The sequence below is a fragment of the Lissotriton helveticus genome, chromosome 10 (genome assembly GCF_964261635.1).
Source record: "Lissotriton helveticus chromosome 10, aLisHel1.1, whole genome shotgun sequence".
NCBI lineage: Eukaryota > Metazoa > Chordata > Amphibia > Caudata > Salamandridae > Lissotriton > Lissotriton helveticus.
In genome coordinates, this window is record NC_136071.1 from 792672124 (window position 1) to 792697267 (window position 25144).

Below are 25144 nucleotides of genomic sequence, written 5' to 3' on the forward strand. Positions count from 1 at the left end.
GTTCGAACTAATCAAGACCCAAACAAAGACACAACCCCTACAATCAAACAGCACAACTAGCGACACCCCACACTGTGAAGCCTTCTCTGCTTTCTTTAAGATAAAGACTGACAATATAAGAAATGACCTCATCATGGATGTAAGTAGATTCCCCAACATCACCAGAATGTCTTACACTCAACCTAAAAACAAGGCATCTTGGCTGCACTTCGATACCTACTCGGAAGAAGAATTACACAAACTGCTCTGCACCGTGAAGCCCTCTAATCACCTCACAGACCCTCTACCTGCTAATGTAGTAAAAGACTTCATCCCCTTGCTCCTCCCTCTCTGGACCAAAATAGTCAACAGCTCCCTGCAACAAGGCCTCATTCCGGACTCCCTCAAGGTGGGGCAAGTCACGCCTATACTCAAGAAACCCACAGCTGATCCGTCTGACCTAAACAATTACCGGCCCATCACCAATATCCCCACCCTGGCCAAACTGCTGGAAAAATTTGTCCAACTGCAACTAACTAAACACATTGACCAATTTGACCTCCTCAACCCTCATCAATCAGGCTTCCGAGCGAAACATAGCACGGAAACAGCTATGACACACATAATTGATGACGCCCTCCAAATTCTTGATCGCAATGAGTCCTGCCTCCTCATCCTTCTTGATCTCTCGTCAGCATTTGACACGGTCAAACATGAGAACTTGCTGGAGCTGCTAAGCACTAGAATGGGTCTATCGGGAACTGTTCTCAAATGGTTTTCGTCCTTCCTTCACAACCGGTCACAGAAGTTCAAGATCGACAATGTGCTATCTACACCTGTGCCTGCAGATCTAGGTGTTCCACAAGGATCCTCTCTCTCCCCCACACTGTTCAACCTCGTCATGGAACCACTCGCCACCTTGCTCCAAGCTTCCAATGTCCAATTCCATATGTACGCCGACGACACTCAACTCTACCTAAAGCTACAATCCCCGGAAGACATCAAACATCTGAACTCCACGCTCATAAACACTCAATCTTGGCTGGCAGACAATCACCTCAAACTAAATGCTCTGAAAACCGAGTTCCTACTCATCTCACCCCCGGCGAAAATTTCCACCACCCAAACATGGCTCAATAACCTAACAGCACTCAATGTCCAACCTACCATCGTGGATTCGGCAAAATCCCTAGGCATCACACTCGATGCCAAGCTCAACATGCAGCAGCACGTTAGCAAAGCCACAAAAGCAGCTAATTTCCAAATCAACACATTGAGGAAAATTAAACCCTTCCTCCCTGCTGAAGACTTCCGAAATGCGGTACAAGCTTTAGTCATCCCTCGAATAGACTACGGACTTGTGGCCCTCAGCGGACTCCCACTTTCCACAACTGCACCCCTAAGAGCCTCCCTGAACGCTGCAGCGAGACTCATAACTGGCTCAAGAAAGCATTCGCATATATCCCCAGACTTAAAGGCTCTAAAATGGCTGCCTTTTGAAGCCAGAATACAGTTAAAAATTGCAGTTATGACACACGCGGCCGTGCACCACAATGCACCCAACTACCTCGCCCAAAAGTTGTCTATATCAGGAGGTTCGAGATCCAATAGAAGTTCAAAAAACTTACTCCTGAAACCTCGTAGATTCCGGAAAGAGAAAACATACAAGCGCTCCTTCTCTGGAATGGCACCCAGGATCTGGAATGCGCTCCCGCCTGAAACCAGGCTGATCTCCTCCGCTGCACTCTTCAAGAAAGAGGTGAAAACCATCCTTCTGGCCAAGATCTCCTGAACACTATTGGTGCTGGATCGGAAACTCTGCATTGCTATGTATCACTGTTCACCTGTCCTCTGGCACTATACTTCTAACTCGCTGGTGTCATTACCAATATATGATACACGTTGGTTTACTGATTCACTCTCCTGATACCCTCACTCAGTGTTCTCTCTACACTAAGGCTTTGGTAGAAGCCATCCACACACCCAAGGTGCACCTGAACACCTCTGTGTTGAGATCAATGACTCGTACCGTCTTATATTACTTGTTTACCCGAGTGTATATTGATATGCTTTATGTATGTTACTATTATCCTATCATGCTAGTGACTATTATACTGCTCCCATTATCTCTGTTCACTCCCACTGCCCCTACCCTGTCTTTGTGAAGCGCTCTGATATCTGTAAGGATCTTGTTCGCGCTATATAAAACTTTGAATAAATAAATAAATAAATAAATAAAGATGGTAACCTCTCTTGCAAGACCGCTGAAAGCCTCAGATATGCTACAGCTGATTTCGGATACGCACATATACATATATGAACCTAAACTTTTAAGTATCTCGGTTTAACACTGAAGGTGGTATAGGCCAATCTTACGCCTCCCCCTCCCGCCGCTTCCCTTCACCCCCCAAATATGTGCTTGTGCTCGCAAGTTGGGGATATTCATTATTAAGGGGATCCCACAAAGTCAGATAAATAGTATTTCCCTTGCACCTAGTAATATGAGGGATACATTTGTCATGCTCTCAGAGTTTCATTATTTAACAGAAAACAGAATACTAAATTGACAACGGTGGGGGGTTGGGAGGGGGTCGACCCTCAAATGCTGATGTTGCGATTTGTGTTAACCGCGTTGAATATTCAGGAAAACTATGCAAAGTTAAAGATGTTTCGCCACAAGATGGTCAACAATCTACCAACAGCTCAAGGCTGTTATGCAATGCACAGAACCCATGTGTTCTGCAGACAGCCCTTCCCTAATAACCCTAGTTTACAGACTGTTCGTGTCTACCCTAAAAACAAGCATTTGCAATGCAATAGGTCTCGCAATTGCGAGATTTGGAGCCATTGGCATTGCAAATGACAATGTCTTTTATTTTTGCTTTTCTTTTTAAAACATAACACATTTAAAATTCCTTTTATCTATCGGATTTGATCATTAATATATAAGTAAAAGGCATCATCATTTACAATGCCAATAGCTCAAAGTATTGATCATTTCTTCAATCTCTGCAAGAAACACAGACAACCTCGACCCTAAATGTGTATCTGCCCCTCTCCGGCCCCGGCTCAATGGCCCTGTCAGATGTATTGTACATTCTACTTGTGTATCACTGTATGTGTGCGTTAGTGTGAGGACGTTTGTGCGTATCTGCGTGTAGTAGATGGTAGGTGTATGTATTATTGTGTGTGTGTGTCTGGGTACGTGTAATGTGTATTTGTGTTTTTGGGCGCATGCTTTGGTATTTATGCGAGTATTTGTTTTTCTGTTTGTCTGAGTTTGTGTGCGTGTATATATGTGTATGTAATATCTGAGTAAGCTTAATTGTGTACTATGTGTATGTGAATGTAACCGTGTGTTAGGTTGTGTACTAGTGTGTGTAAGTGGAAGTGCATGTGTGTGTCTCTCTCTCCAAGTCCTTTATGCACCGTGTTGCCTCGGCTGATTTTTCCTATGCAACACCAATACATCAATAAAAGACTATGTTAAATCAGCACTAGTGGTACAGACTTACAGTGCGGGCGAGTGGAAGGGGCAGGGTGGGCAGCTAAAAGCATGCTGTGTACAGTGTAGTAAGTGTGGACCCGTGCCTGCAGCAGAGAGAGCCTCCTGCGCACCGCCATGTTTGCAAGCCCTCGCCACTGATGTTACCACACAGCCCCCAAATAAGCCGCCTTAGAAATATTCATAACATGCAGCATCTCCGAGGGGTAGGAAGATGGTAGGAGTAGATTTCTACAAGTCCTGGCCCACTTGATTGGCATATTAATTAATTCAGCACGTCCCCTAAGAAACACAGCGTTGTCATCAATCTGCCAAGCAAAAAGGACTCTATCAGACTTGAGACCCGAGGAGATCCCAAGAATATAATATACAAAGGGTTAGCAGTCTCTATTCTCTGCACTGCTGTCTCTTTCAGAGCAGCATCTTGGTACATAACAATGTTTTACTTTATTTCGTGAGTTGTATTCTTAATGAACTTAGCTGTCATGCTTGATCAATTGCACCCTTTGCTTCCTGCTCTGCGGCCATACACCAGCCAGGAGTCAGTAGGCATGATATACCGACCTTCTCGCTATAAATGAACGAGACCTATTGCATTGCTTTCCTTAAACTCCATATTTAACCACGTGATTTTTCTCCTTTTGCATCCTCCAGTTTAATGAATTGTAACCCTCGCTTTAGAACAAGAAGCAGCACACACACACACACATACTGGTTACACACAGAACAAGCAGCACATACAAACATGCCCAGCAGCCCAGACACACCAACTCACTAGGTGCTCACAGAACAACAGCACAAACACACACACGTGGTGCACACAAAACAGCAGCAGCACAGATACACACACACTAGGTGCACATAGAATAGCAGCACAGAGACACCAACACCCACTATGTGCACATAAAAGAGCAGCGCAGACACACAACACTTGGTATACATAGCACTGATAGTGGCACTGCTGCCTCTTCCTACAGGATACACCCCGGCGCTAGACCTCCAGTCGCTGTTACTCACGTTGCCCAGTGCTGCCGCTAGAGCACGGTTCCCCCCGTGGTGAGAGTTACCAGATCCGAAGAGCAGCACGCACCATTTGCCTAAGATAAACAGTGCGAAAGCGAGGCACGCTCGGCTGCTGTTTCCATCAAAGAGTGCAATGACCTCTGGGTGTGCCTCGCCACCAGCCGCTACACAGTGCTAAGAAGTGGAACATTGCTCACCCCCATAGCCCCAGAGTTTGGTGCAGAGACAACAGTGGACTGTCCAAATAGGGCTCCGAGGGGCAGGGACACAGACTGGGCGGAGGGGTGTGCACCGTGTGTGAGAGCACACAAAAGAGGGAACAGCTCTGTGAGAGGGGGAGGGGTGGAAATTATACATAACACTGGAAACAGTATTAAGTATGCGGTACTCTTTATGTCGAACCCACAAAAAAATAAAGGTCTGAGTTAATTATAAATAAAGTTAGTGCGGTGTCCCTAGCGGGTGCTGCGCTCATAACTGGTTGGGACAGGTGACTGTGTCCTTACAGATCCTCGACTCTCAAACCCCAGACCAGCTCCTGCCTTCACTGTGTCCGGTGGATCTCCCTCCTGTGTCTACCATAGACCCTCACCCTTTCTCATCTCCACCCACACGGTGGGCCGCCCCTCAAGGTAAACATAGGAGCCTGTAGCCTCAGCCCTGCATCTTGTTTTGGTGCGGAATATGTAATTTAAATATGCTGGAGTTGGAGAGCAAACAGCTGCATCTCGTATTATCAGCAGAGAAATGCCCCCCCCCCCCACAACGTTTACCTTTGGAAGCCGCTTGTAAACTGCGTGGGTTATAGTCAGCGCGCAGTTGCCGCGCGGTTGCTTATGTAAACCATTAAGAAGCCAGTGCCTTCAGTGAATGTCTGCTTATTTAGAAACACCACTGCAATTCGATAGATTTTAGCATTGGCTAGTTGCATGCACAGAGCTGCGTGCTTTCTGCGATGTCAACAAAATGTAATGGTCTGGGACAAAGCACCAGATGTAAACAGGCAATATGACCGTAATTAGGACGGTCGGCATGCCTCGTGAAAAACACCTCAAACGGCTCACAGACTAATGAATGAGGCTTCGTGGCCGAATGAAACACAGTGAAAGAACAAGTCAAAGGGGCAGTCTGAGCTGGGGAGAAGCGTGCTCCGTGTGCCGCCGCTGCTGAAAGTTGAGCTTGCAAAACGTCGCTAGAGCCTGACTCTGCCTCCTCCTTGCACTCTCTGTCTCCGTCAGAAACCAGCCCATAGATGCACGACTCCAGTGACCTGCAAGAGCAAACACAGCAGCCTTTAAAAACCAGCTCCGACAGCAAGTCACAGGGGCAGTCTGAGCTGGGGAGAAGCGTGCTCCGTGTGCCGCCGCTGCTGAAAGTTGAGCTTGCAAAACTTCGCTAGAGCCTGACTCTGCCTCCTCCTTGCACTCTGTCTCCGTCAGAAACCAGCCCATAGATGCACGACTCCAGTGACCTGCAAGAGCAAACACAGCAGCCTTTAAAAACCAGCTCCGACAGCGAAACCGAAACCTTTCTTTGGGGCGGGACTTCCGTCTTCGGAAGCCCGCGCACGCGCCCACGGAGAGAAGCAGTGCTGGTGATGCGGGGCTCCCATGCCCGAGGGAGAGCCCCGCGGAGGCTGCAAGAGTTTAGAATGGCGGTAAGTGGGGCTTGGGGGGCGCTTGTATGTATGCGGCGGTGGCGGCGGCCGGGGGGGGGGGGGAGGGGGGAAATCGCTTGTATGTATGCGGTGGCTGCGGTGGGGGGGGCTCTGTATGTGTGTGCGTGTGTGTAGGTGCGCTCCTGTGTGTGCGGCGGGGGTGCCGGTGAGTGGGGGGAAGTAGGGGGGTGCGCGTGTGTGTGTGTGTGCCTTCCTGCCTGCGTGTGCATGTGTGTGTTCAGGGAATCTGTGGCAGGGGACGTGCACGGCGCCGGCCTGGGCGTGCGCGCCCACGAGGTCAAATCTCTGCCTCAAAAAGCACGTTGCAGTCTGCTGTCCACATTCCCCCAAAAGTGACAACATAAGTTGTCTCGCACTAGACAGCAAAAGCTTCGCTTTTGCTTTCGTCTAGCGAGAAATAAAAATGTGTTTTGATGTGCTCCAAAGGGATGCCTGTTCTGCCCCCTTGAAACCTTCAGCTTGATGCTGTCTGGGTGTGGATTCCTGGAGAGATGGCTCACTTGCAGTAAGCTTCTAAATGGCAATAATGCAGGCTGGTCCTCCCCAACAAGGATGTCTTCAGAACTTAAAGCGAAAATAGTTCATATACATAAGTTTATTAACAAGTTCTGGGAGTACACCCATACCAACAATCAGATGGGAAAATAGACAAATCTTAACCTTTCTAAAAATTAGACAAAACCCATCTTAATTTAAACACCGGGCACTAAGCTAGTTTGGACAAAGGGGTTCTCAATTATAATTAACATCCAACTATCATACTCAGGAGTATTAAAAACACATGTAAAAGTTTCACCCATCCATGAGAGCTGCAGGTCCGCACTCTAAACTGACTATTGTTGAGAGGATACCTTTTTTTAAATATTTTCTTCAGCATACACTCCAAGCCTACGACTATTAACAGGGTTTAACTGCATAATCAGTCTTTCACTTGCCAAGGGAAGAATGCCTAAAATAACATAGCACAAGACATGGTGGCTAATGCCAATCGTTTATCCTTTGCACTGTTGTGCAATGGACTGTATGACGAGAACAGAGACTTGCTACCATTATGCATCACTTGTTATTAACCCCATGCACTCCCTTTAAAGAATACATTACATCAGTCAACTTCTAAAACTGAAATATGTTATACATATAAATACACACGCACACACACAAGCTAAACACCTACTCCCCTTTTATTGGCTCACCTCAGCGAGAGAAGTAGGTTTTATCTTCCAATTTATAGAAATTTTGGTGGTCATTTTATTGGCAGTCGGAGGAGCATCCGACCGCATTTGTTGCAGTATTGGGACAGCCAGACTAGTAGCTGGCAGTCCCACCCACCAGATTACGACGCGAACACTGTGTAAGCGGTCGGAAACATCCCTTTTTCAATTATGGCAACTGAAAAAGCGATATTTTCAAAACACCCATGCACCGAGGGCCAGGCACCATGTGGTGTCAGGCACGTTCCCTGGCCACGTAGTGGAGGCCGAGGGGGGACGGGAAGCCCCAACAGGGGTCCCTTTCCAGCAGCCTGTTCATGGCAGTCAACATGCAGTCGGAAAGAGGTATCCTAACCTGCCCAGGCACCACCCCCATTGTAGGGATTAGGAATCAGACCACCGTCCCGACAGGATCTTGGTCTTTCCTGCCCCCCCCAGGTCCAACCAGCTGCATTGTAGTGCAGCAGTCAAACTGATGCCCTAGATGGCGGGCGAACGCCACCAATGGCCTTTCAGTGGCGATGTGCCTGCCATTGTAATAAGGGCCTCTTATTTTTTACTGTTTTTAGTTGGGAAATGTATGTTGTAACTTGGGTCGAACAATTAACATTTAAGGGTTCGTAAGCTGTTCTGTGAATGCAGTCGTTTGTTTGTTAGTGTACAGGCAGGTTTGTTTGAGAACAATTACATTTGTATTTCCTTTGATCATGGCATCAAGAGAACTTGCATTGTGTGCTTCAGTAAGACTGTTTGCTTTTCACACATGCCCTGACCAAGTCGGAGAAGTCAGACTATTTTGGGCTGGTGACTTCATGCTGTGTACCGAATCATATGGTTTATTTATTTATCCCCTCTCATACAAACATGCAAGGCCAAGTGAGAGGAATCATATTCTTGCAGACTGGTGAGGAGTTGTGAATGCAAATCGTGCAAGATTTCGGTACCATATTAAATAGGGCATGATTCCATTATTTATAATTGCACAGAGTTGCTGTTTTAACAAGTCGGTTGCCAAGACAACCATTTCAGTAAACCATATTTTTCTAGGGAGGTGAAAGACAGTCTGAAGACTGAGGTTCTACTTAAGACATTTTACTTCAAATAGATTTATTAAGTATATTTGAAAAGTGTCAAATGTTTCCTTATTGTACTGCTGGAGTTCAAATATCAAAGAAACAAGGAAAAACATGAAATGTCAGTTGGGGTCTCTAGAACTTTGGTCAGTGCGGAGAGAATTATAAAAAGGTATACTGAGGAGGGCTTGAGAGGCTAAATTAAGGAAACCATAAAAAGCAAACTAAAAGTCAGTCAGAGGTTTCTTCGGATGAGAAATCTCGGACTGTGTTAGAGGATGAGTATTCTAGAATAAAAGTTAAATGAGGTGACTTTTTTAGGAAAAAAAATCTTGGAGAGAAAGAGTCAACACCAGAAATATTAATAAAAATACACAATCAAGGTATCTTTTGTGGCACAAAGAGGACTATTGTCTTGTGATATTGATGCAGTGCTTGGGTTGTTGGAAGACAAAGAAGGTTTGGACATAGATGACAAAGTCCTGCAGCTACAGGTTGAGATTGCCGAGTCAGAAGGATTAGATGATGTGTTAAGAGACACTGTGAAGGGTGTGCTCAAAGATCCTCATGGAGAGGCCAAATGTGATACGAACTTCAAGGCAGCCATATAGTTCTAATAGGTGGCCAAGGCAGCATGTGGCAAAATTCATAGCTAAGGAAGCCAGTGGAGAAGGAAGCATGTCATAGGATTCATGCATACTGTTCTAAACCAGTGATTGCGGAGTGTTTGTGAGACCCAAATTTCATCTTAGTTGATTTCCTTTAAAAAATATAGGCATTACTAGACACATTGGCCTGTATCCTAGATATGGCTAAGGAGACACCTAAAAGGGATGATGTGGATGTAAATCTAGTAAGGGTTTTGAGTCAAAGAGCAACTTGCTTTTTGGAGAATGCAAATGGTGGATTAATATCGGAGAGATGCAGGGCTATTTTAAGGAAAACAAAACGAATATTGGAGAGATCAGTACAAGGGAAGCCTCTGATTAGCTGAAAGGTTTGCCATTTGGTGTTGGTCTAGTTAGATTATTAGACAAGTAGGTTTCAACATTTACTGCTCTAATAGGACTCGCCAAATAAAAGACAGGTATTCAGCAGTAGTGTTTTTGCACAGACTGGCAGGACGAGGGGTGAGGAAGTAGAAAAAACAGAAGACGAACCAGGCATTTCGAGAATCACAAGGTGATTAGGGAGACCTTTCTGGTTTTCCCCAAAGAAAGGTAGGAGGAAGTCTAAAGTTTTCTATCCGAGATGGCAGCAGCTATAAAGGGATCCTTGGGTTCTGGAGACCACCAAACGTTTCAAAAAAGTTTGTTGAAATTCCCTTTAAGGAGTCAAAACCAACAGACAAAAAGCAAATAGAATTAGTGGATGTAGAAGGGAGGCAAAGGTTGCAAAAGGGAGCTATCAGAAAAATAAAATATACCTGGGTATGGCTTTGTAAATGCTACATTTTTGGTGAAAATTACAAACGGCATATGGTCTAAACAGAGTTCTACTTTACAGGCCTTTTTGTGATGTAGGGTATCGATTTGTTGAGGTAGATTTTACAAGAAAATTATTAGATTGTGAAGCTGGATTCGAAAGATGCTTACTTCACTGTAGCAATGGAAAAGGAGTCAGAAATTGGTTTGATTCAGATAGAGGGTGTTATACCAATTACTACGCTGTTTTCCAAGACAATCTTCAGCTGCAGATTTTATATCCAGTGGCGGCTTTGAGAAAGGAGTAGGTTTAATCATTTAGGTTGACAACATTCAGTTAATTTGTCAGGATCTTTCATTTGTTAGTTCAGTAAAACTTGCATTTGCTGGAAGATGAGGGTTTCATCAACTTAGAAAAGTAAGTTCTGATGCGGTTCCATATTCCAGTGGGCAAAAAATAAAGTAGACATTTGCTTGATTTTATAAAAGGAGATGTGGTCTACGGTGGCTCGAGTTGTTGGTTTTCTATCTTCATCCATACAGGCATTTCTTCCCAGTCCCTTACATTACAGATCGCTGTAGAGACTAAAGTCAGGAGGTTTAAGGAGAGGATTAGGGTATGTGGAAAATCGTTGTCCAAGGAAGCAGAGGAGGAATCAATCTGGTAGTTAGAGAAGCTAGAGGGTTGGAACGGATAGGTGGTTTTTTTAGATTCAGCTGCCGACTAAATTCTAGAGACAGACGAGAGCAACCTGGGTTCAGGTGCTCAGTTGGGCAATCCAGATGAGGGATGGTTGTTGGACAATGTTCAACATATAAATTCCCTGGATCTGTTGGCAGGTTTGAATGCCTTGAGTTGCCTACCAAGGATTTCTTGAAACTTTTCAGTTTAGTTTCAGCTGGAAAAAGTCTAATAAGGCTTGCAGCAACAGTTTCTTTTGGAGCAGATCAAAGCAATTGGTAGACTCAATACGGGTTTTGTGACATTTCTGTACAGAATACAACATTTCTTTAAAGGCAGAATACTTAGCAGGAATAGAGAATCAGGTAGCGAACTGGAATTCAAAACACACAAGAGATTACAGCAATTGAAGGTAGAGTTATTTTTACTTCACGAGGATTCTGCAGAAATGGGGTCCAAAATATGCATGCCTGCTTGCAAGCAGGCTTACATTTAAAAATGATAAAATTACTTCAGTTGGAGGCCCCACCCAATGGATATGTGTACTGGATGCTTTTCAGCAGAGATCGTGTCTTGTAAGGTCCTGCTGTCCCTGTTCGCTTTAGTCTCACCTTTATCAAACCCCTCTGGGTCGTAGCAATGTCAGTTAATACTGATAACTCATTTTTGTACATCACAACCTAGGCTCTAGGGGTGTTGGAATTTTCAATAGGAGAACTTTTCCCAGTAACAGTGAGGCAAGATGTACTAATAGGCCCAGACAGGGGATAAATAGCCTTTGGATTTAGGAGGTGAACCTTCTTGTCTGGAGGACATCAGGGGTTGGGGGGCTTCAGGGATTTTCAAGTCATTCAAGAGAAAGCTACGGTGCTAGGATGAACCTTGGGCTCCGGGAACTAGGAAAAGGAAAGGACATATGGAGAATCTAGAGTGGTTCGTGCTTGGAGAGCGATGTGGATCCCTTGCAGGCTCCTATAACTGATGTCAAATTTCTTACTGGTTTATAAAACTTCTTTGTTACAGGCTAGTGAATTGTTATAGACTATTCCAGGGGGTCATTATAGGAAAATGGATGAGCTATTGGTAGCCACACATTGATTTTTAAGTTACGAAAGATATTCAACTTAGGCAACCTTCTACATCTTGTAAAGAGTTTGTAAGAGGTGTGAATTTGATTTTGTGGCCAGAGAATATTTCCTGACTTTGAAGCAGCTCGCACACAAGTTGGCCACTTTGCTTAATTTATTTCAGAAGAACTGCAGAAGCAAATGAATTAGAGATGGGCAACATGTATTATGGTCCTCATGGGGTGCTTCTGATCTGAAGAGACCTAAAACGTTGCCTAAACACACGTTCCATCAGAGTTTCACACACTGTGGAAAGCTATGTGTGGTGGAATGAATGCGAACATACAAGAAAAAGATGCTTGAATTTAGAGCTTCAGGTAAGAAGTTGTTTTCATATGTTAAACCTAAGTGCTCATTTTTAGCTAGAATGGCAAGATGGGTGAAATGTGTGATGCTGGAGTGAATTTGTTGAGATTTGGATCACATGGTTATAAAAGCGGTGTGGCAAGTATGGCTTTTTTGGTGTGGTTGAAATATAAATGAGATTTTAAGAGTGACAGATTGGCCAAATGAAGTGCGCTTGCAGAGTTCCTTTTGCAACTATTCGAGCATGTGGCCAATATGTCAATACCGGGGTTTTATCATGGATAAATACATAATTGAAGAACTGACATTTCTTTACAGGACTGGAGGTTGCTAGAGTGAATCTAGATTTCATAAAAGACATAGGTTAACTTTATCCCACCCTCCACTCATTACAGGATTAGGAGGCAGAAAGAGAATCCATTATATATCTCACACTAAGCTTTGTTATTTTGTTAAAAGGAAGATTTTAAAACGTTTCCCCCCCCCCCCAGAAACAGTAGTTATGAAAACGGTATTTGAATTTTACAGAAAATCATGCTTGAAAGAATGCCGTTCAAGCAAATAAGTGACACAAGGATGGAGGTATTTAGCGGATTATACACACATACTTGTGTAGCATACTAGTTTAAAAAATAACTGTGATGTATTCTTTAAAGTGGCTGCATAGAGCAGGCTATTAGAAGTTGATGCAATATTTTAGCCTTGGTATCTTAAGTGAAATCTAGTTTCTCCCTTCATTACATTTGGAGAATCCAATTTCGGTTTTTGAATAATATGAATGGCACACTTAATAGCAAAATCACTAATGCAGTAAATTAACAGTGTGAAGGTGGCAGTTCAGAGTGTGCTTGCCTTCCTCCCAAAAAACAATTGCAATGCCCTTAGAGCTTCCATACTAAAAATCTGCCAAACCCCAGAGAACAGATACATGGCAAGAAAAACTGCAGAAATATGCTACCCATTACATTGACATTTCGCAAAATACGTAGTGAACACTAGACTGTAGAGCATAAAAAGAGAACCCATTAGTTAAAGTTGTGTATTCAGGGTCTAGTCCCATTTCAGTAGGTTTAGGTGTTGAATGATATGTTGGTAAGATTTAAGTAACACTCCTACTTAATCGGGTTACAGGCAAACGGGCTAAAAAGGACTGGATTTCTTGCAACACATCAGGCACCTTGGACACTGCTGCGGATTCTTACCGAGGAATCCTAGGCAAATACGCCGATTTTAACAATTCATTATAATCCAATCTGTTCCATAATATGGAGGGTATTCCTTATTTAAGCCTTTAATTAAATATTGGACAGAAACGTGCCCCTCCTCACCCCCCACCCCTTTAAGCGTAACACTTTATAATTTTGTTTTCAAGCTTTAAAAACACTTAAGCCTGCAATGGCAAACTGAGTAACTGAACAATGCGCAACAGAAATTAAGTGAAAAGCCACCCCATTTTAAAAGCTATGCGGAATTAAAGAATAAGCTAAATTCCAACTGGTTAAAAGCCACTCCGTTGAAATTCTTTCAAATATAAACCAACAAAGTTCTGGTCTGGACTGCCAATGGCTTGGGACTCGAAAGCATAGTGTTTCTTTTTTAATTAACAATCAACTAACAGTCAGGAGGTGCCCGGCCAAGTTTAAACAAGCATTAGAAATGCAATAGGTATCTCATTTCTTTTTTTTTTTTTTTTGAGTTTGAGCTAGTGGCATAGCTCAACAGCTACGGACAGATATTGCCAGTTTGCAGGTACAGAACAGAGCATTGCTCTGTGAAAAGGCCTTAAAGTCTAAAACAATGTTAATAGACTACAAAATAAAAAGGCAGATCAGGATGACCAGGAGGAACTGGGGACGTATTGGGATGGCAAACGCAAGCAAACAATGAGTGAAATCGCCTGGGCGGGACCTAAGCATACAAAGGCAGGAGAATCAGACCCAATGCACCAATAAAAAGCCTGTATTTCTAAATGGCACAACAAAGAACAAATGGCTATTCATAGGCATGCCAAAAGCCGATAGAGGAGATAATTGTCTTGCAAACAGCACATGCGCGCTGCCTAGGCTCGACCTACAAATGAAAATAGGGGGAAATGGTGGGCCAGAGCCATGCTTAATGTCAAGACCGCGGATCTATCCAGTAAAGAAAGAATGTGTGATGCTCAAGCATAGAAAGGACTACTTCTTATTACTTATAAAGGCAATGGTGCCCAAAACCAAGCATCAATCAAGAAAGCCATACAAAGCACATGTAAGCAAACATGAAGTGTCAATTATAGTGTGCTATTTCCAAGAAACGCTCCAATTGACACTTCACATTTCTTATTGAAAATGAAAACTACATTTCAAAATTAAACTAGACACGTATTAGAAGGATTAAAATATTTCCTGTTACTGAACTGACAAAATAGAAAGGGCACCGTGAAAATGTCTACATCAGCTGGGTGCCACGTTGCAACAGAATTCCATAACTAAAGTAAACAAGCATTAGTAAAGCCAATAGGTCTTGCATATGCAAGTGCTATTGGCTTTGCCAATGTGTTTTAGCCATATTGCACATCATTATGGCTAAAAGGTAGGGGCGTAGAGTAGCATATGCATGTTGTGTTAGTGCACTGCCATTACAGACAGAACATTTTCAATTGAAATGACTATTCCATTTTCACATACAGTCAGTTTTACTGATAAAACTATACAGCAAAGAAATGATAGTGTGGAAATGGCATCACCTAGTGTATTAATTTGTTCTGATCGTATTAAAATATATTTGTTTCCACCACACTTCAGAACTACATAAAAAATGGTCTTCATTAGTTTTTTTCTAATTCTGAAGTATTGTATAGTTAATTTACAGACATTTAAATTTAGTTGCGTGCTAAGTAAAAAATATTGTATAGCCTTCCTCCAGCACACCCCAGTGCCTGTCATGATTGCCACATTACCTCTTTCTCTAACCCCAAAAAAGAGGAGTGAACAACAAGCTCCCTCGGAAGACAGTCCGACATTTGACCGGTTTTTCAATGCACAGCAAATGTGACAACATAACATTTAGAGGCCTGAGAAAGCGTGCTCATGAAAGAATACAGTAAAAAGTCTATGCTCCACGAAAGAGACAGACATGCTGGACAGCCTAAAACTAAAAAAGCCAGCAGATCGAAAGCAAGCAAATGTGAGTTATCGACCACAAAGAAAAGGTTATGCAGTGGGCAGAATGCATTCCCAGGGAAGCTATCCAAATGTCCCCCAACAAGTCTTTGCAAACCAGACAAACACACAGTCTGGTAGGCTTCGACCTAAAATAATAATCCAAACTTCTGGCACGAAATAGAAAAATGTACTATAGGCTTCCAAGAAATATATAGAAGCTCTGGCAAGTGGGAGTTCCCAAGCTTAAAATCAAAAACCTTCTCTAGTTAATTTAACAACATGCCAGACAAATGATGGGGAAAGAGAAAGACCATTCTGCTGCTGTGACTGAACATTCCTAGCTCAAGAACTGCTAATGGAGAGATCAAACCGTCAAAAAAAATTGTATAACATGGAATATTGGGAACTCGACAATGACCACAAGAAGGTGGAGGAGTGAAGTGCATGATTGTGGGCGGTTTTACATCAGAATAACATCATGGTAAGTCGGTCATGCTGGCCATCCTCCAAGAATTCGATGCCTTTTGGCACAAGACCTGTAATTATATTATATCTTTCTGCAGCTTTCAATACTGTTCACCCATACACTACTTTCGACTCCGACTCAAAGGCAGGGTTCGCCATGACAGCGCTCCAGTGGGTTTCTCTCCTCCCTCCTTCCCCAATCAATTTCTGCACAAATTTTGCTATTTGCTTCTAGTTAAGAACTACGTAGCGTTCCATGATTCTACACTTTAACCTCACACATTTAGTTTTTTGTGTAGTGCATGGGAATGGTTATTTTCATTCACATCTTAAAATGTCCTAGGCATGCAGTTTATAGACTGCCTTGTCTCGAAAAGCAACATTTTCACCCCAAGATTTGTTTGCCATCTAGATTTGCAACGATGGATGGAAATGAGCCAAAAGATGCATAATCTTACTATATATTCTAGGCTTCTGGAACCTACCATCTGCCATTTTAGCACTACCAATGTGGACACAGACAAAGGTACATGAGACGAAGCATCGTCAAATATTTCGATTTTTTGAAGCATATGAGGAGTGCTGTGAAACCTCAAGCATTTTAAGACACTTGGATCTTGGACAAGACTAGAGGATGGAACATGGCATAATCAGAATTCTCTGAACTGTCACTCACTTTGGTTGCCAGCCCCCAAAAACACGACAAATTGTTTCAATTTGTAACATGCAACATCTATCAGTCGAATGGACTGCGGAGGACTTTTGGAACCCTTTCAGCTGGCACCGTAGCCTTGTTTGGGTGGATGTCCATGATGTGCTAGCATACTAGATCTCCCACTGTTTGGATTAATCACAGAATCAGAAATCAAAGAACGAACTTTCCCACTGAGCAGGACTAAAACAAGTCTTGGACAGTCGTTCCACCACTACTTTGGCGAGTTCTGGATCCAATATGCCAATAAGACAATGCTGCAGTGGTCAGTGCTGTGTATACATCAGAAAATGTTAGTATGAGACTTCCCAGCTATAGGTCTCTTAAAAAGAGTTCATTTATAAAAACAACACAAAAAAAACCATTCCATAACTTCACTTTTGCATTTTGTAAGTGCTTACCAACCCAGATCCCTTTTCATCTGGGTTTCTAGGCCTCCTATTTTCATGTATTTTTAGGTCTCGCCTAGGCAGTACTTGGGAGTCTTCGAGACCTGCTGTATTCAGATGGACTTTAAGCTCCGCCCATTTTCCACCCATCTTTTCAATTGGCTCCTGTTAGTCTTTTGTAAATGGTGGCTTTTGATTGGTCAGTTGGCCTAGTGGTCCATGCCATTCTCCTGTTATAACCTCACATAAGAACTATCCTGGTTACATATGTTACTCTGGATGTTTTTATTACAGGCTGTGAGCACTATTTTCTTAAAGTACTTTCTTCTGCCTGCTGTTGAAGACAGTACATGTTATCCCACAACTGCACCACGTAGCCTCATGATTCAATAAATTTAAATAACGGTAAGAGCTGCATCTCTCTCCTGTATTTCCCTCCTACCAATCCCAGCAAAGGTCTTGGAGAAACTAATCAACTACCAGCTCCTACACCAAGCAGTGCAGATTCAGGCCAAGCCACAACTATAGAAACAGCAGCCCAGCGCCACATACAACATCCGGATGAGCAAAGAAAGATATTGTAAGCCTCATTCTACTGGACTGTTCTGCAGCATTTGACACAGGCTCATGCACCATCCTCAGGCGGGTCCGGGTGCCTGCACAATCATGGCATCCAAGGCATTAGCAGCTGCTAGCAGAGTAAAGTGATGGGCAGTGCAGGGACAATAATAAAAAAAAAAGAAAACTTGCCTGACGGCTCAGTGCTCTTCCAGATACACAGGCTCCTAAACTCCCCAGGGCTAATCCAGACTATGCACTCATGCTCTTATTACCCAGCATGGAAGAAGAGACGGAATTGGCAAGATTGGGCTAGTTTTAAGCTTCAACAAGGACTGAGAGCCTATGCCTGCTGCGCTCCATGAAACAGCATGGAGATAGCATGGTGCGCATGTCGATTTGGCTGTGCTAAGACACCCGGTCAAACCGTCCTGTGCACACCACTCCTCCTGCTGCGGTCAGAGGATGGTCACACCCTCAAGACTCTGGTCTGTATTGTAAAATAAAATAATAAAGCAGTTTTCCCAACTGCTTCATCATCATTTTATTTGACATGTTTTCATGCAGTGGGGCAACGCTCATCTGCCATACGAAGGAGACGCCACTAATCCATGGACCTGCTTTCCACTGGATCTGCTCATTCGTAATGGATAGAAAACAAGCTGTCAGCCTGACACCTTGCTCCCTAGAAGCCCGCAAACTCGTCTACGAAATGCCTCATGGTTCATCACCCCAACCTCTTCAATGCATACACGATTCCTCTGGCCAACGTCATCTTAACACATCAGCACCCTCTGCTATGGGGACGACATGCAACTTACTGTCAAGAAGTCCCCTAACACAAGAAACAAGTTAGCCACCTGCATGACCGAAGTCTCTAATGGGATGAAAGCCAACGGTCTCAAGCTAAACATTGACAAGACAGAAGTGGTGATTTTTTTCCAAGAACACAATCATGGGACTCCAAATGGGGGCTGGTCAAACTCTGATCCTCACCCACACCCGGAACCTCAGAATAATCCTCAATAGCAAACGGGACATGACGGCACATGTCACAGTCACTGCAATCTGCTTCTACACAATGAAGAGGAAGATAACCTTCAAATGGCTCCCAAGCAACACTCACTAAGCTGGGAATCACCAAGCAACTCACTTGAAGAGTACACAACTTTCCAGAACTTGGCAGCCACGCTACTCCTCAATCTCTCAAATAGAACTCACATCCCACCTAAGGGTGATACTGGCTCCCGATATACAACGCACTAGGTTCAAACTCCTCATACACACACTTAAGGCAGTAAACAACGTAGGCCCCACCTAGTAGAACAGTCATCTCCTTTCCCAACCATCTCCACAGGACTGCTACTCACACATCACATGCATACAGAGAACCAGATCAGGAGGACAGGCCTCCCACTTGACATCGGAGCCACCTCCTCTCAAATTCCGCAAGAAGCTGAAGACCCAGCTTTTCAATTAACCAACCTACCATATAGAGGGCTAGGCACACACAGCGGCAGGATAACCTCACAGGTGATGGTGCGCTTTACAAATACACATAACAGAGTCAGGTCATTGTGGGTCACAGGTGGGGTAGCGGTAGAGTAGCATAGCCTTTCTAGCTTGTGATCCGCAATCTCCATCAAACTAACAAGTCTTCTTTTAAACCCCTTCCCCGCCACCCTTATGCTTCCTCCAATGGTTTATTCTTACTGGCCTCTTTTTTGTTTGCCCTACCAGGCTATCACTCACAGAAGCCACAATCACTACTGCTAGGGTAAGGGTATGCAAGTGTCCATGTTAAGTCGGCAAGGCCTGTACCCATGCAATTGCAATTATATAGCGCTTAGTACCCTGACAAGGTATCAAAGCACTTTCTGCAAGTAGCACGCTACTCCAGAGTCCATAAAGGATTAATGGTGAATTAATATAGTGAAATATGAAAGAAATTGGAGTCGTGGATATGTTATTTATTTGGATTGAGAAGGACAGGGGAGAAATAAAAGGAAAAAGGTTTGCATTTATATAGCGCTTGCTACAAGTGATGGTGTTAAATCGCTTTTTCAGCAAGTAGCACGCTTCTCCGGAACCCATAGAGGATATTATACGGCACAGGACATCACACATTGTATGCACTGGAATGACCATCGAGGGAATTCATTTTATAAGCTTGAGGCAAGCAGCAAGGTAACAAACAGGGAGGGACTGCAGCCAGGTAGAAGACCAAGCAAGGACAAGCCTATAAACTGCAAGTCTAAACTGCAGTTGCAAACAAGCACATGGGACTAAAAACTGGATGGTTTATAATGGGGAGACACTGCAAACTCTTGAATCTCCATTCTGATTACACCTCACAGGTCAGCAACAAGAACACTTTGGCAAGTGTTGCACTCTAAAAATAACCTGATCCAAGCTGAAGAAAACAACTGCATGAAAACGAAGGCACAAGGGATGAGCGGGATGGTGGTCTGAAGTCCATACCGGATTTCCCCCCTCGCCCCCCACACACCCCACTTACAACCTTTAGGCACTAAGAATGGAGATACATTGGATGCTCTATTAGATGCCCTCAGAACTACCAGAATACACAAAAATTACTAAACGTGTAGATCTGCCATTTTTAGGTCTCGGCTAGTAACGCGCGAAGCGTGTTCTCGCCAGAGAACTATAGCTGTCGGCTCAGCCGACAACGAGTTGGAATGTGGATACAAGACCTGGCCGCGCGCGTAGCGTTGTCCCATAGGATATGTTGGGCGCGTGCGCTTTTGCATGGCAGACAAAGCCGGATCGCAACGCGCCTCATGAACAGTTCCTTTGGAATGCAGGGGGAGTCTGCAGAGGGGCGCGCGGCACTGTTCACGAGGCGCGCGGCGCTGATAAAAAGGCTCCCATTTACTTTTATTGAAGGTGTGTTGGTTTCAGGCGGCAGACGGACAAACAATTTTTTTCTAAATTCGTGTGATGGCGGCTTGCTTGCAAGATTAATAAGGACTGCTGGCAAACTGCACTTTGCCGTTTGGGCGCTGTTCGCCCTGGCAACGGTGCCATTTTGTTGTCGCAGGCATCCTCTTGTGGTGAGTTAGGGCAACTGTTTGCTTGGTCTTATTTTGACGGCTGCTGTATATAGATAGCCAAGGCGAGAGTACATTGTTGGGTGTGAATTGTATGCTTTCAGCATTGAGGGCATTTATCACCTTTCCTTCATCAATGCCCCATTCGCACTGATGGTGGGCGAGCAAGTTCAAAGGAGCGCAGCTGGAGCCCGCCGAGACCACTCTGTTAGATGTCTGCGACACATCCATCGGGTGATGATTGCACTGTCAATTTACGAGATAATCGTAGACACAATCCGGTAACGTGTATTATTACCATTGATGTGGTTACTGGTAGCTTGACACTGCTTAGAAGGCAGGTGTCTGCACGTCGAATCGGCGCGGTTCCGGGGTGCCACGCACATATGGATGGAGGGGGGTTTCGTTAGCTTAGTGTCTATTGTCTGTAGCACCTGATGGCTACTCATTTTTCTTAGTGTATGTTCAATTGAATGCTGTTTAGACAATGCACAGGTTTTCACCCAACCATACCTCGATGTGTGATGCGTAGCGGGTGGTAATAGTGCACGGTCTGTCAGACTGACATACTCTGGTTTTGGTGTCTGGTCCTGCAGCTTCCGTGTTACAGGCTCCATTCCACAATCTGGTCTAAACCGGTCCATGCTTTGTGCGGTGAAAACGATGCTACTAAAATAACGATGTGCTTTTCACGCTTAACGTTCGGTCGCCATGCAGCGTTTTTTCGGCACTGCATAAAGTGCGTCTGCAAAGGAAATGTACAAGATGGCAGCTGTCCGTGCACAGAGTTCGAGGATGCAGGGATGGTAACGCAAGCGGTGCCCCTAGTGACAGTCGTATTTACAGAAGATGGCTGATGCATGTGCTCGCCATTCAGTTTGAATGGGAGACCTTGCCTTTACGTCTTTCCCAACCATGGCAATCGCTGCGTATGATGTTGAATAGGGTCGCGATTTTATTAAATTGGTCTTTTAACTAAACGGCCGGTCAAAGGCGAACCGCTGTTTTTTCAGTACGTATTTCCGTGCTATCGATAGGAAAGTGCTTTTCGTTTGCATCATTTCGGGGAGAAGGGGGGGGGCGCTATGCTAGACACAATTATTTAGGTCTTGGAAATCACCCTTAGGTGCTCTCCTGAAATGCCAATTGCCAGGAAACAAATACTAGTCGTAATGCGGCCCTGCTTATCACTGTATTAGACCGTTTGTCTTTTTTTGACAGTTTGGGAATCCTATTTTATTTTAAATACGTCAAACATTCATGCTTTGTTTACAAAACTAAAGACCCATTTGAAATAAGGCCGCCCTTCAATTTCACTCCTTAATAAATACCACAAGTCCTGTTCCTAGTCAATTCTCAAAGTACAACCTTTCTTGTGGTGTAGGGGCTCAATAAATGTATTTGGCATCGAGGGGCTGGGTAGTAGATAACCCTACTAGCTGGGGAAATGTACACATTATGAAATTGGATGTGTCCCAATAGTTGACAATTAGTATCACTAAACGAAGCAAAGGTTTACTCTGACAAACCCTGGTACATCCATATAGTACCAGCCACGGTTAATGTTTACAACAGCATGCGTAGTTTTGTGGTGAAATGAAACGGTAGGAGACTAGATGACCCCCTTGCGGCGGGTGGGGGGGGAGTTTTCCATATGGGACATGATCATGGCAACTAATGTGAGCTTGAATCAGTGGTGCAGTCATACTTAGACATTTGTTAATGGGTCACCTTGACGAGTGCAGTGGATGGATTTTGGATTAGAATCTTAAACCGGTTTCTCCAAGCGTAAGGGCCTGGCACTTACTTTTACCATACTGAACCTATTTGAGTTATTTTACATATTTGCCGGTGGCTTTCAAAACGAGATTGTGAGGGACAGGACATATAAGCTGCTTTATACTAAGGGCATTGTATTGATCGATCAGTACAAGCGGCGCTTCACGTGGTATGAAAAATCGGAGGGTGTTCCTCTCAAAGGGGCGTGACCGATGTAAGGGGTTGGCTTAAACACCTGTACTTAGCATAGTGTGCCACATGACTGGTATGTTGCGGTTTGTCATTGCACCCGATATAATAATGCAGCAAGTAACTTTGCATCTACAACAAGCCAGGACTATTGGCTTTGCCAATGGTCTTACATTGAATATGCTTCTGGTGTGACATGAGACTGAAATAACTATCGACTTACAAAGACTGTTTGTTATCCCCTGAAGGAACGGGTATTACGAACACTCAGAACCCAGATGGCCGGTGTCACATTTGCAAAAGTTATAACTATTGGCATTTGAAAAATGTGATCTTAAACATTAAACTTTAAGAAAACAAATATACAATCTTTGCATATTTATTTACAAATAACAAATTAGGCACTTGCAAATCCTCTTCATGCGACAATACAGACTTTGCAAAAAAATTAATGCAACAAATGGTCATATACAATGCCAATAACTCACTTTAATGCTGCGAGACCTATTGCATTGCAAATGCTTGTTCTTGTGGTCATCCTGCTGGAGGTTCAGACTGAAGCAGCTACCTTGGAGCTATGGATTTAAATGGTACAGCTAACAAAGAGGATTAGATTTCTTGAATATAGAGTGCGGGGGACTCAGCAAGCCACTCGAGAAGAAATAATACCCAAGTGGTTGGTCTGCCAAAGACTAAGGTGAACTTTATCACATTGATTGAACAGTGGCCCCAGAAGGGGTGTCAAACTGTATGCACTGGAAATGGCATTTTGGTGGCATGGTCTCTACGGTCAGGGTCCAAGTGGTGGCGAGACTACTGCTCTACCAGACTAGGGTTATCAGCTCCAGACGGCACAAGAAAAAGTCCATTACAATGTGGACTGTTATAAGTTCATGATCTTACTGGACGTCCAGAAAGTCTTTAATTGATGTTAAAGGAAGGTTTTGCATGATGGGGGTGATCTATAATGTCATGTCCCCTGCCTGACGTAATCATGGCAGAAAACAAACCCCTCACAGATCCCTAGGAGGCCTGGGACGGTCTCGAGACCCAGCAATGGCTCTGATATATTAGCAGGTTCCAGCCACGATGAAGCACCGCCACAACAAATAAAATAAAGATATTCAGGATGACCTACACAACAACAGATGCAGCAATGTAAAGAGAAAGCAATGGCAGCAGCCCTTCCAGCCAACACCCAAAGTCTGCTGACTCTGGAGGGAAGAAAGATACAATTCTGACTTTGAGCACTCGCAGAAGTTTGGGATCAAACGAAGAGTGGTCGATTTGTCCCCTAGATCTCCTGATGAGGTAGGGATTATGTCTGCTTCTACCTAAAATAAAGCAGAGGAAATGTGGGGGGTGAAGAGGGCTGTGGATGGCCCCGTCTGGCTGCTTGAGTGAACCATCAGATCAGGGTCATACAGCTGCAAGTAAGTCTGTGCTTCTTTTCATCAGTGTTTTTTCCATGACTCGTAAATGAACATTCTGATGTTATACTTGATATTGCAAAATGAACATTTAAACATTCTGCTGAACGGACATTACTTTCCTTGGCAAAAGCACAAGCCTGGTGCTCGAGGCAGTGAATCAGACTTTGAGCAATATCTGATAATTGAAAAGGCACCTCCAGCCAAGCTACTAGGATGCTGTCTGCATGTCCCAGAGATGTCCCTCACATACCTTTCCCAGCTGTGATGACCTCACATGCCAGCAAGAGCGGTTTCGGTCTCAAAGCTGTACAAAGGCCCTTCCTCCGCTTTCGCCTTTTCCTGATCACTGTACTGTGGTTTAGATCAGCCATTAAGCCCCATGCAGTTAATAATAATGCTGTATGTGAAGCATGCTGCTTAAAAAACGTGGTATCTGCCGAACATCCCCCCCAACCCCCGACTTAGTTTGGTGGTCACCCCAAGTCTCCCTTTCAATGTCCATTTAAATTCCATCCAGTTTGGACCAAAATACCAAGTGCACCGTTATTTATAGCACACTATGCAACTCATTCAACATACTCCTGGCTGTGGGCCAACAACACTTGGGCAAGTATATGCAGACGCGTATAAATGAGATTACACACTAGGCACACAAGAAGACTCCAAAGTCCAGGGTAGCGCCTGCAGCAGTCACTTTCAGAAATGCAAATCGTAACTGGATGACAACGCTGCAGCCGCCATTACAAAACACCATGGAACTGGGTAACGAGGCAGAACATGCATTTGTTCACATTATTCCCAAACCGATAGATTGTGTAGCCCATACATCGGATGAAACGGTGACCTAGAAAGTAAACACCGCCTTAAGCCATTCTGTGCCAAACCTCGTCGCCAGGATCAATACAGACTCAATGTGGGGGCTAATAAAACATGTGCACGCTTTACATCCAGACAAATTGCAATTAAAGCTGAATATATATATATATATATATATATATATATATATATATATATATATATATATGTGCACAACACCGCAAGAAGTTTATGGTGTTCAAATTCAACATGGAATTTCTACATTAAAATGTGCAACATTTTAAACAAAGCATTAACATTCTTTTCACACTGCTCTATTTGCATTTTATTTTTTTATAAACTAAATATTAGCAATTGAAAAAGAGTACGCGACAGGCGTCTTTTTTTAGGCCCATGCAACTGTAGTGTTTCATTTAAGCTCATCTGCTGTCAGACAGCCAAAGATGCTAATGCCATTTGAGGGTAAGCTAATTACAAGATCCGTTTATGCCCGAGGACAACTGAAAACATCCTTCGGTGAAGTATAAAACTCATGCAAAGAGAAGTGGCAATGCATAATAAAACAGAAAACAATTCAA

At 43.9% G+C, this 25144-nt stretch overlaps 1 protein-coding gene across 30 annotated transcripts in view; it reads right to left on the reverse strand.

Annotated features, from left to right (window-relative positions):
* SVIL (supervillin) overlaps positions 1-25144 on the reverse strand; it is a 761399-nt gene that overhangs the window by 500957 nt on the left and 235298 nt on the right. The window lies entirely within an intron of this gene.